Source organism: Procambarus clarkii, chromosome 2 (assembly GCF_040958095.1).
Source record: "Procambarus clarkii isolate CNS0578487 chromosome 2, FALCON_Pclarkii_2.0, whole genome shotgun sequence".
Lineage (NCBI taxonomy): Eukaryota > Metazoa > Arthropoda > Malacostraca > Decapoda > Cambaridae > Procambarus > Procambarus clarkii.
This window is the reverse complement of record NC_091151.1, coordinates 8,915,695-8,928,601: the sequence shown is the minus strand read 5'-3', so window position 1 is coordinate 8,928,601 and position 12,907 is coordinate 8,915,695.

Genomic DNA, 12,907 nt, shown 5'->3' with positions numbered 1-12,907 from the left:
CGTTCCAACTTCACATCCATAATGAAGGTAATGCATTCTCCAAGATGTAGAAGACACAACAAAATCAGATGATAAACAAAGGAGAAAAAAAAATTCCCCCCCCCCCAAAAAAAAAAAATTGTTGGCCATTGGTGGAAGTAACAGATATTGGCATAGGGCAATGTAATAATATATGATATATAACAAAATACAGCACAATAACATTCTTAATAATTATTATTTGTGTTACGATGTAATTCTCAACAATGATTGAAAAGCACCGGAAGCATATCCACTTTGTAGACCTTCCTTACTACTATTCTTTTTAATTGAGCGTCGGACAGGTGCTGTCACCTCTTTATTATTGCATTATCCCTCAGTTCCATTTAATAGGAGCAGTTCTCCTTATTTTTTTGTAAATATTCGAATAAAATCCATTTCTTAATTAACATATTGGGATGAAACTTTTACGACACTAATGACAAATGATGGGAGTTTTGTTTAATATTTTCTAAGTAAGTTTTATAATTTGAATATTTTTAACTCATGGTCCGTTAACTCATTCCATGTTTAATAAAAGGGTTTTAAATGTATTGATGAAATGTTGTCTGTGAAAGCTGATGCTTTGTTGGTGTAAATATCGCCATGTTCAAGGCTTGTAAGATGGATGTAATGTTCCTGCGACATTGTGCTGGTTCAAACTGAATAAAAAAATATTAGAGCAAGCATTAATATCACCGGAGTGAGTGTTGATCCTCCTCTCGCCACAGTTGTTGGATGAAGAAGATGGGTCACGCTGCTGCTGCTGGGTAGTGTTGATAATAGAAAAAATGGTTGTGGTATTAATATAAAGACCTATTAATTTTTGTTATTTTATTAGGGACAAAGTACATCTTTGTCAATTTTTCTTGGTCGCCTTGTATTGTCCAAACTGCATTGTCCCTCTTACGGTCGTTCATATCTTTGTTGAATGTCCTGATTTCCGGGACGAGCGTGTGTCTTGTTTTCCGACGTCCCTCGCGGTCGCTTGTCCCGCGATAGAATTCTTGGTAAATCGGATACTTTTGATATCGTTCGCCTTATGCGTTTCTGTTCTCGTATTAGCATCCTTGGTGATATTTAGCGCCCTCTGATTATCCCGCACAATATAGCCTTCCTGGTTTGGTGCCTTCGTTTGATAATTACTTACTTACTTGGTCATTTGAACTACCCCACGAAATACACGTCTTGCAAGTCTTCCCCGAGGACGCTGTCGATCCTCCTCTTGATGCTGCCACTCTTAATTCGAAGAGGTGCTGCTGGGTAGAGAGATCTACAGTATTTTCCTCCCTTTCCTCCTCCTCCTCCAGAAGTATGATCTTGGAACTTCCCCTACCCGATGATGGAATCGTCGATGGGAATGAAGAGGTATTCTCTGCAGAGCTTTTCCCACTAGACGTAGAAGTATTTCCTTATTGTGTTTTTGTATAACCCATCAGAGAGAATGGCGATGAGAGGATGAACATTGGCGTGCCACCTATCCATAGTGCCTGGGGTAGCACCAACGCCGCAGGGTAGAAGGTTTGTTCTTTGATGATTAGCATGTTGGGGGTTTTAAGTAGTGGTGCTTTTCTGCCGGAGCGCCGCTCCAGCACCTCTGCAAGTGGATGATAAAATGGGAAAAAATAAATTGTTGATCATAAACTATCGAAAGCTCACACTACTGCTTTACGTATTTAAAATGTAGCTAGAGAAGATACTTTTGGAAAATTGTGTGATGTCATGAATACTTTGCATTTAAAGACAACTTGTTCAATTTGTATTCTGCATATTATTTAGCTCAGAATGACAGACCATACTCTGATCACTTTGGCTTACTTGAACTATAAAAGCAAAATGGTGTTGACATTGGACTGGAACTTCATTCCCACACTAGTGCCACAGAGATAATTAATCACATAGCCATTAATATGAAAAAGAAAATATGCCAGCACATCAAGCAGATAAATTGCTAAATTTCTGTTCTCATTGATGAATCAACAAGCCTGAGCATTAAAACAACCTTGATAGTTTACTTGAAATGTGAAAGTGATAAGAAAGGTAATTTCAATTTCATGTTCTTAGATCTAATTTAAATACCTGACCAGAAAGTGTCAACTATTGCTACGCATCTGTTGACTGTCTCAATTATCATGGGTTTGATGACTTATATTGGGAAACAGAACCTTGCAGCATTTGCTAGTGATGGGGGCAAGTGTCATGCTTTGTGTCAAATATGGCGTTGCAACAATTCTGACGAAGCATTACCCTGATATAATAATCTGGTACTTTCTTAACCACAGATTAGAACTTGTAGTGGGTGATTCAGTTAGAGAAGTTCATGGAATTAACCATTTTCAACCATTTATTTACAAATTGAATTCAGTTTACATTAGATCACCTCTAAATCAAAAGGAACTATCAGAATTTTTATATCAACTTGAACAACAGATTTGCAATATAGGCCATATTCTGAGCACCAGGTGGGTGGCCAGCTCGTTTCAAACAGTTTCAGCAGAGTGGAAAAATTATGAGGCAGTGTTTTCATTTGGAATAGCAGAGAAAGATTAAACAAGATTTTGAAGTGATAGAAAAACCTATGAAAATCTGTTGATAAAACTAACTTCAGAACAGTTTCTATTGGATTTAGCTCTGATGTGAGTGTGACACGTTGCATGAACTTGGTTTACTGTCAGAGTGTCTACAGAAGCACACTACTTCGATTGTAAATGTAGACAACTAATTCAACGGAGCATAAGTTCATGGACTAAAAGAGAAACCTGGCACTAGAACTTTAGATGCTCAAAAGGCAATTGAAAAGGGGAAGTTTGGAGGAATTTCCATAACAAGCAACAAGAAAATTGTTTCCATTAATTATCAACAGTTTCTTATAAGTCTTGTGAACAATTTGCAGCACATATGTTCACGACAAAATCCATGAAAGGCTTTCAAACGTCTGAACCTCAAAGTATGTGTAAATCACGGCTAAGTGAAATGTGTGTCCATGAAAAAGACTACTGGCCTGATGAAATACACCATACAATATAATATTTCAGATTCTCAGTTATTATTCGGAGAATCTGAAATATTATATCGCTCTAAGTGGTTTAAGCTTTCTTCTTACTCTGCACTAAATGCCTTTAGAGACTATGTGAAGGATCACAGACGCCGCATCCCCCAAAATTTACACCTATTACTGAGCCGTTTACATGTTATTCCTATAATACTGCTGAGTGTGAGAGGGAATTCCGTCACATGGACCTAATAATAACAACAACACGCTCAAGAATTCCACATGTGGTACCGCACTGCCACACCATGGCTGCCGTACCACAGGTCGGCAGATTACACAAGGACAAGAGTTGCTTCACACCCCCGAAAACATCTCACACCTGGTGACCCTTTGTGGAAACTTTTGTCAAACTTCTCACTGGTTGTATTATATTTTAATACAATATTTTTTATTAAAATTTTGGTTTGATAATTATATTTTATAATAATTAGTAGTTCAAACTAGGGCCGTCCTAACAGCATTATGGGCTCCTGAGTAAACCAGTTGCTGGGGCCCCTACGACAACCACTCACAGGAATAAAAAGTGAATGGTCAGTAATATTAAACACATATTTATTGTATTGGCTCTTCAACATAACTGGTGTTAAAACATTAAAAACATACTGTAAAGCAGCAACTAATCAACATGATAAACATTTGAATAATACACAAGGCTTGAAAAATACAATAATACTCAGTAGGCTACAAAGATGACACAGTATGAAATTACTACGAACTTCTTATTATACCTTGCATTTGCGGCATTTCTTTTTAACGAATTACTTTATTATTGGCTAGAATTCAATGGTCTTCAGGATGTCATTTTTCATGCACATGTGTGAAAGCCAGTTCAAACAATGCTGCATAATTGTGCTACAAAGCAGTTTCTTTATAAGTTTCAGTTTTGAAAAAGAACTTGAAAACGAATGTTCTCCTGTACAGAGTTGGTCACCATCACGCACATGAACAAGATTGAGAGGTTTCACCATTCGAGAATACACATTTCAAATTGAAAGAAATATTTTTTTGTACAGTGCAGGTAGCCTCACAATTTTCACCAAGAGCCATGTTTTGAACAAGAGCCAAGAGTTTAGCTTGAGATGCTCACATTCATTAAAAAGGTCATTATAATTCAGTTCTTTGTGATACTATATTAGCCAGTTGTTCACACTTGTTCTTTAGTGCATCATAAGCAATGGTTTTTCTAGTCACTGAAGAGAGAAAACAGATTTCCAGTCTGTGATAGGCCTATTCACGTTTCATCAGTTCAAAGATTAGTGTGTCCAGAATAGGAAGAAAAGATGTCACCTTGACTTTCTCTGTGTTTATGAGAAGTACCTCTTCTGCTGATACATCATATCTACTAGATGCACACTTCGTTTTTGTTCCCGTTTTTCCATCACTTTAATCTCTATCTGGACACATACTCCTGCCTTTGAATTCATATTCACTAAATTTGTCTCTAGTTTCCTGAAGAATAGGTTTTCATAGACTTAAGATGATTCGTTGCAACAAAGATGTTCACATCCTTTGACTGCAGGACCTTGTTTGTTTTGTTCATTCTTTCTAGCCATAGTCATTCCAAAGAATTGTGAGAAAGATTGTTTCTAAGTTTTTCCATTGTTCTGCTCAATCCTTCTGCCTCTCGACTTTTATTCACTTGCTGTTCATTGACAGCTGATAGAGATTCCAGTGCATATTTTATTTTCTCGAAACTCCTTCCTTCCTCGGTCCCAACCCGTATCCTTATTCTGACCCCTTCCGAGTGCTATATAGTTGTAATGGCATGGTGCTTTCTCCCTGATAATCCCTTCCCTGCTCATGCAGAGCCTGAACAGCATCAAATGTGCGGACCATCGTGTGTCAGACAGACGCTTGACAACAAAATAATTTCCTAAATATGATGTCAATACATTCAGCGATGTGTAGATCCAGCAAAAAATGAATATAGATCCTGAACAAAGTAAAAGAATTTGACAGTCTGTATACAACACTCTGCTTCTTTACTCCCACCAAGTTCAGGCTTTGTCCAGCACAGAGAACATAGATGGCAAACTCATTGAATTGATGAATCCATGCTTGCAATCTAGTATATCGTTCAGACATATTTGAGACATTATCATATGACACTACGGCAGTTTGATAGTGGATTTTGTTCTCATTAGGAAAAATCTATGACAGTGACGACATACACACACAGACACTATGTGTGTGTGTGTGTCGTCAGTCGAATCGAGCCAGCCACTCGAGGTAGGGTCGCGGGGTTGCCTCTACGATAAACGCCAATATTTTTGGGATTATTAAGGCTACAGTTACAGATCAACCGATCTAGGGGTAATCACAAAGTGTATAACAGCCGTGAATAGGAAAGACAAACACCGTGCTATCACTAGAACTTTGTGTTAAACAGTGAATTCACCAGACAGGCCATGTGAGAGGAGCCACGAGGCTTTGTTTACATTTGGGCTCCAGTGATCAGTAGTACAGCAAATTAGTGAACTGTAACACAACAGACACAACGATACAGTGACTAACTCCAGAGCTTTGTGTTAGAGAAGAACCGCCATCATCAATCTACTGGGACATAGTGAATCAACCACGTGGGAGGCGACGACCACGCACCGTCATCCATACATCGTCATTACTCATCTAGTTGTGCAAGTTGGAGGCTGACTGGTAAGTACCCCTCTCTGGTCAATTATACAGGTGTACAGAGTGAAGTAAATTATTATCAAATTCTTGTTCAGTATATCATATATATTTAAAATCTCAAAGTGGCTCATTTTGGGTAGAGGTTGACAATTACGGGACCCTCGTGACACACGCACGCATGCACGCGCATGTACGTATGCACACACACACACGCAAAAATATACACACACACATACACACGCACACACACACACGTACACACACACAAATGCTCTGTCAGGGTAGAAAGCTTATAACACCTTTTGTGAAAATGGATAATACCTCATTCATACTCCACCCCCTCTCTTACCACCCTCCTCAATACCTCAATCCACCTCCCCCCCCCCACAACTGACCGTAAATACACGTGCACACACACACCAACACCTGACCAGAAGTGGCCATCTCCGCCCCCTCCCATCCCCCCCCATCCGCATCCCCCATACAACATTCGTCCTCCTCTCTCCCTCATCCCTCCCCATCTCTCTCCCTCTCTCCCTCTCGCTCTCTCTCTCTCTCGCTCTCTCTCTCTCTCTCTCTCTCTCTCTCTCTATCTCTCTCTCTCTCTCTCTCTCTCTCTCTCTCTCTCTTCTCGCTCTCTCTCTCTCCTCTCTCCTCTCTCTCTCTCCTTCCTCTCTCTCCTCTCCTCTCTCTCTCTCTCTCTCTCTTCTCTCTCCCTCTCCTCTCTCTCTCCTCTCTCTCCTCTCTCTCACCTTCTTTCCCTCCCTCTCTCCCTCTCCTCCCTTGCTCTCCCTCCCCTCCCTCGCTCTCCCTACCCTCCCTCTCCCCCCTCTCCTTCCTCTCTCTCCCTCTCCTTCCTCTCTTCCCCTCTCCTTCCTCTCCTTCCTCTCTCTCCCTCTCCTTCCTCTCTCCCTCTCTCCTTCCTCTCCTCCCCCTCTCTGTCCACATGCTCACGCACACACACACACATACTCAGTTCAGTTCAGCCAGCCGTGGAGGGAGGGTCGCGGGTCATGCGCTACAATAAACGACAATATTTTGGGTTAATTAAGGTTACAGTGACAGATCACAGATCTAGGAGTATCACAAAGTATATCCGCCGCGAATAGGAAAGAAGAAGTACAGTGCTATTACTAGAACTTTGTGTTAAGCAGTGAATTTCACCAGACAGGCCACGTGGAAAGGCCAACGAGGCATTGTTTACATAATGGGTCAAGTGATCAGTGGTACAGTGAATTGATGAACTGTAACACAACAGACACACCGATACAGTGACTGACTCCAGAGATTTGTGTTAGATAGAGAAGAACCGCCATCATCAATCTACTGGATTAGTGAATCACCACGTGGGAGGCGATCACATCGTCATCCAGCATCGTAATCATTCACCTGGTTGTGGGAGCAGGAGGCTGACATGTAGGTACCCCTCTCTAGTCAATTCTTCAGGTGTAAAGAGTGAGGTAAAATATTATCAAATTCTTGTTCAATAAATCATATACATTTAAAATATCAAAGTGGCTCATTTTGGGTAGAGGTTGACATTTTACGGGACCCCCATAACACACGCACGCACACGTACGTTTGCAAGCACACACGCACGCACATGCAAAAACAAAACACGCATGCACACATTGTGCGTGCGTGTGCAAGAAACATTTCTTGGATTGTCGGAAAGCCTTTGACACAGTACCGCATAAGAGGCTGGTACATAAGCTGGAGAGACAGGCAGGTGTAGCTGGTAAGGTGCTCCAGTGGATAAGGGAGTACCTAAGCAATAGGAAGCAGAGAGTTACAGTGAGGGGTGAGACCTCCGATTGGCGTGAAGTCACCAGTGGAGTCCCACAGGGCTCTGTACTCGGTCATATCTTGTTTCTGATATATGTAAATGATCTCCCAGAGGGTATTGATTCATTTCTCTCAATGTTTGCGGACGATGCCAAAATTATGAGAATGATTAAGACAGACGAGGACTGTTTGAGGCTTCAAGAAGACCTAGACAAGCTGGTCGATCAAATGGTTGTTAGAGTTTAACCCAACCAAGTGTAATGTAATGAAGATAGGTGTAAGGAGCAGGAGGCCAGATACAAGGTATTGTTACGGCCCTATTGGGTCACAACTGGGTTCTTTCTCTGATGTTATTAGAGTTTGGGTATCCGGCCCCAAGTTAGTAGTGGCTTTCAAGGGGTGTGTTCCTTAACGCAAGTAAATTAAAGGGGAAGGGATTAAACTGCACTAAATTAAATATATAATTATTCCACCACCATAAATAAATATATAAACAGTCACACGCGGTTACTATGACTACACTTGTACAATCACTTGTCTTCCTCCGAAGACTCAGGACGTTCACGGTGCTCAAGACGAGTGGTCCTGGTTCTCTTGTAACCTAACAATCAATCCTTTGATTCCCTCGGCGAGTTTACCCCGGCCACAGGCCAGCCAAATCACAGTCCCACTGGGTGCACCGTCGTGGAGGCCTTCAACCACAAATCCAGCCTGTAGCTGGCAGGTTCCAATCAGCTACGCTGCATAGGCCACTCCACGACCGATACTAGGGTTGCGAGCCCTAGGCAGGAGCCTCGTGTGATACCGCTGATCACTCTCCTCACCACAACACCCCAGTGGCAAGTCTTCTCCACCAGTCAGCCCCGGGTACGACAATTCCTGGTTCTGCCACCTCACAGGCAGGCTAACACAACAGTGTTCATCCGGGGGGTGACTCACAGCTGCTGCAGCAAACACGTGGAGATACTATGGCTGCCTTGGGTAGACTCATCCACCGTCCGATTCAGCAGTCCCAGGTCGACTCTGTAATCAGACACGTCATCAGTACTAGTTACACTCTAGGGCACCTCACTTACAGGCTTAGACGCAAACGCCCACCTATCCACTCTATAGATAGCGTTGCTGTCTAAGCGTCACCTCACCAGAGGTCAACAGCGGCTATGTTACGAGCTGATCAAGACGGGAAACCAGCCCCTGTGGCCGGTATATCCCGTCCTCACTAGATGGCATCGTCCATTTGGAGGGGGTTTCGGGAGCTGACCCACAGATGGCGTGGTCGTCACAGCTCCGTGCTACGACGCTGGACTCGGGTCCGTAACACCTCCCCACCAAAAAGAATTTGGTTTGGGTTTCTATAAAAGAAAAAACAAACCAAATTAGTGCGTTGATACTACTCCAAATGGACTCACATAAACTATGAACTGGAGTGGCGAGGATGTCTTGTCCACAGAACTGTCCCACTGGGCAACTCTGGCATGAAGGAAACTTGCAGATGGAAGGCAATGTCCTGCCCGATGCGACTTCCCACACCTTCACTGCGATGTCAAGCAGGGGCAAAATCTCACGTGCCTCGAGTAAGGATTGATACTGACGCGATCCGGGGTGAATCGACACTTCCCTGTGTCATAACACCGATGATGGCTGATCACAGACGGCATTTCTGGTACCGGTGGTCCTTCAGGAAGACGGGAACCTGGAATACAGGGGTCTGATAATTTAGAGTGACAGCGACAGTGGGTAAGTCAGTACTTACAGCATACGCCTCTACTAGGTCCACACCTAGTCCCAACAGGGCTGCTCGTACATCGAAGATGGTGTTCGCTCTACCACCGTCAGGTTGATCAACGTTCCACATAGCGCTACATCCCGGCTCAGCAATCACACGGTGGGTGTCAACCTGTCGGAAACAGTCACTCATATAATGACATCTCATACCTCCTGTATCCACCTTCACCTTCCAGGTCCCTTCTTTGACTGCAACTCTCACAGTGCAAGTCTCCAATCTCTGGGATCTCTTCACATGTTCATGGGAGCCAACATCTGTCGGGTCGTCCACTGGTCCTTACTGAGAGCACACACAAGAAGACAAAATACTGCTGAGAAACATTTGGCTAACTGAGGGATAAGCTTCCTGAGCCTGTAATGTCCATAGCCGGCTATATCCATTAACTTGGTTTGAATCGAAGAGGGCACTAGAACCTTCACACATACCTCACACACCTCGACGTCTGGGGAATCTCTGGCCGGTTCAATGAACGTTGTACCTTGCCATACTGCAAGTACTCAGGTGCCTTCACTCCAGACTCTTGGGTATCCGTGGGTGTTTGTACACGAGGCCTCTCTTCTCGCTCAGTCGCTTCTGCCATCGTAACCTCATGTTCCTCGTCGGGAGAAGAATCAGGAGACTCTGCTAGAATACTCTCAATCTGTAGGTGAGGAAGGATTAAACACGTTTAATTCCGGGTCTGTCCGTACCTGGATATTACCAATGCCTGCCGTTACCTCGGACCTTGCTGTTCCGGCTGACTCATCCACAATCTTGGGATGATTATTGCTCCAATCTGTCACCAAGTCGTTGGCTAGTATCACGTCAAACCCAGCTATAGGTAGGGTATCGACTACTGCCGACGCACATGTGCCGCTGAAGTAAGGAGAGTCAAGATGTACCGGCACTAAGGGGGCGACGCACCGCGTCCTAGGAAATCCAACCAGGACAACCTTTTGTCTCCCGTCTACACTCACTCCCTCGGGTAACGAGTTTCTCATGATCAGAGACTGGTCTGCTCCACTATCTCTGAGCACTATAACTGATCTACCAGTATGATCACTCGATACATACCAGCTTGAAGTGTGAGGGGTGAACAAACTTGGTCCTTCCTGACTAGTCATAGCCTGGCTTCCTGCTGGTCGTGTTACACAGCTCATCACACATCACCTCCCTACGTGCGCCGCTACCTCTTCTGCCTCGGCACATAGCAGCTACATGCCCTTTCTGCCCACAAGTCCAGCACACCATATTCCTCCTTGGACTACGGTGTTTCGGACTGCTAGGACTGGTCCTTCGAGGGCTACTTGGGGGCGTCTTCTCAGCGCTTCGTGGGACGGGTCTCTCCTCTTCCTGATGAGGTTTGTCAAACCGGCGTGGGTAATTCCTTGGGACATACTTAGCGGAAGGCCTATGCGTTAGGATGTATTCCTCAGCCATGGTGGCTGCGGCACGTAAGGTCTCTACCTGCTGTTCCTCTAAGTACGTCTTCAGATCTCCAGACAGACAGTCTTTGAAGTCCTCTAACAGTATGAGCTGCTCGAGGTCTCTTTTGGTCTCCACCTTCCGAGAGGCACACCATTCTTGGAAAAGCCGCTCCTTGATGGTCGCGAATTCGGTGAAAGTGTGCTCCGAGGTCTTTTTCAGGTTTCTAAACTTTTGCCTGTACACTTCAGGTACCAATTGGTACGCCATGAGCACCACCTTCTTCACCTTGTCGTAATCGCCAGAGTCATCAAGGGACAACGTGGAGTAGGCGATTTGGGCCTTCCCAGTCAAGACAGACTGTATCATGATGGCCCAATTCTCCTTGGCCACTCCAAAGAGGCTGTGACTTTCTCGAAGGCCGCGAAGAACTTCGACACTTCCTTCTCATTGAATTTTGGGACCATTTTGATGTTCCTAACCGGATCGAAAATACTTGTTTCCATTCTTTGCCTCCCACCGCCTAACCGCAATACTTCTAGGTCATGTTGCCTCTCTCTTTCCTCTCTGTCTCGTCGTTCTTGCCTGTCTCGCTCTTCTCTCTCTCTTTCTCGTTCTTCTCTTTCTCTTTCTCGTTCTTCTCTTTCTCGTTTCTCTTCTCTTTCTCGCTCTTCTCTTCTTTCTTCTCTTTCTAGTTCTAAACGCCTCATCGCCAATTCTTTATCTTTTAATTCTCGTTCTAATTCTAACTTCTTCCATTCTATCTCGCGATTTATCTCCAAGGCACGCATTTTGACAGTTAGCAAGCTTATATTCAGCTCACCTGCATCGCTGTCAATGTCACTGCCCTTATCTTCCTTTTCAGTGGAAGCTACTTCCTCACTTTCTTTTGTATTTGGTGCCTCTCTTTCCTGTTTCTTCTCGGCCTTCAAATGCCGGTGAATATTGGACTAGATCTCCACACGGGAATCACTGGCACGTATCTTGATCTCCAGGTAGGCACTCATTAGTACAAGTTCCTGTTTTCCCAGATATTTTAATCTGGCAAGACAGTCCTCCCTGTTCAGAAAGGCCTGAACATCGATCGTCCAGATCGTCGATGGTCGCTTTTTCTGCCATTGTCACTGAGATGGAGCACTAGCACTTAACACACCGCTTTCAGGTTAGCACTTAACGCACCGAGCACTGTTCTACGTCAATATTGCACTTTATCGCACCTAGCGCCTCACTTGCCAATATTGCACGTAATTACACCGGGCACCGCACTACACAATATTGCACTGAATCACTCCGAGCACCACACAGGACGTATAACGTCCTAATAGTCACACACAGGGGGAATTATTTACAGGGATTGCGCCACTTCACCACCCCTGTCAAACATACTTGACAAGGGGTCGGATCCCGCTGGGGATGCCAATTATGTTACGGCCCTATTGGGTCGCAACTGGGTTCTTTCTCTGATGTTGTGTGTTCCGTAACACAAGTAAATTAAAGGGGAAGGGATAAAACTGCACTAAATTAAATATATAATTATTCCACCACCATAAATAAATATATAAACAGTCACACGCGGTTACTATGACTACACTCGCACAATCACTTGTCTTCCTCCGAAGACTCAGGACGTTCACGGTGCTCAAGACGAGTGGTCCTGGTTCTCTTGTGGCCTCACGATGAATCCTTTGATTCCCTCGGCGAGTCTACCCCGGCCACAGGCCAGCCAAATCACAGTCCCACTGGGTGCACCGTCGTGGGGGCCTTCAACCACAAATCCAGCCTGTAGCTGGCAGGTTCCAATCAGCTACGCTGCGTAGACCACTCCACGACCGATACTAGGGTTGCGAGCCCTAGGCAGGAGCCTTGTGAGATACCGCTGATCACTCTCCTCACCACAACACCCCAGTGGCTAGTCTTCTACACCAGTCAGCCCTGGGTACGACAATTCCTGGTTCTGCCACCTCACAGGCAGGCTAACACAACAGTGTTCATCCGCGGGGTGACTCACAGCTGCTGCAGCAAACACGTGGAGATACTATGGCTGCCTTGGGTAGACTCATCCACCGTCCGATTCAGCAGTCCCAGGTCGGCTCTGTAATCAGACACGTCATCAGTACTAGTTACACTCTAGGGCACCTCACTTACAGGCTTAGATGCAAACGCCCACCTATCCACTCCATAGATGGCGTTGCTGTCTAAGCGTCACCTCACCAGAGGTCAACAGCGGCTAT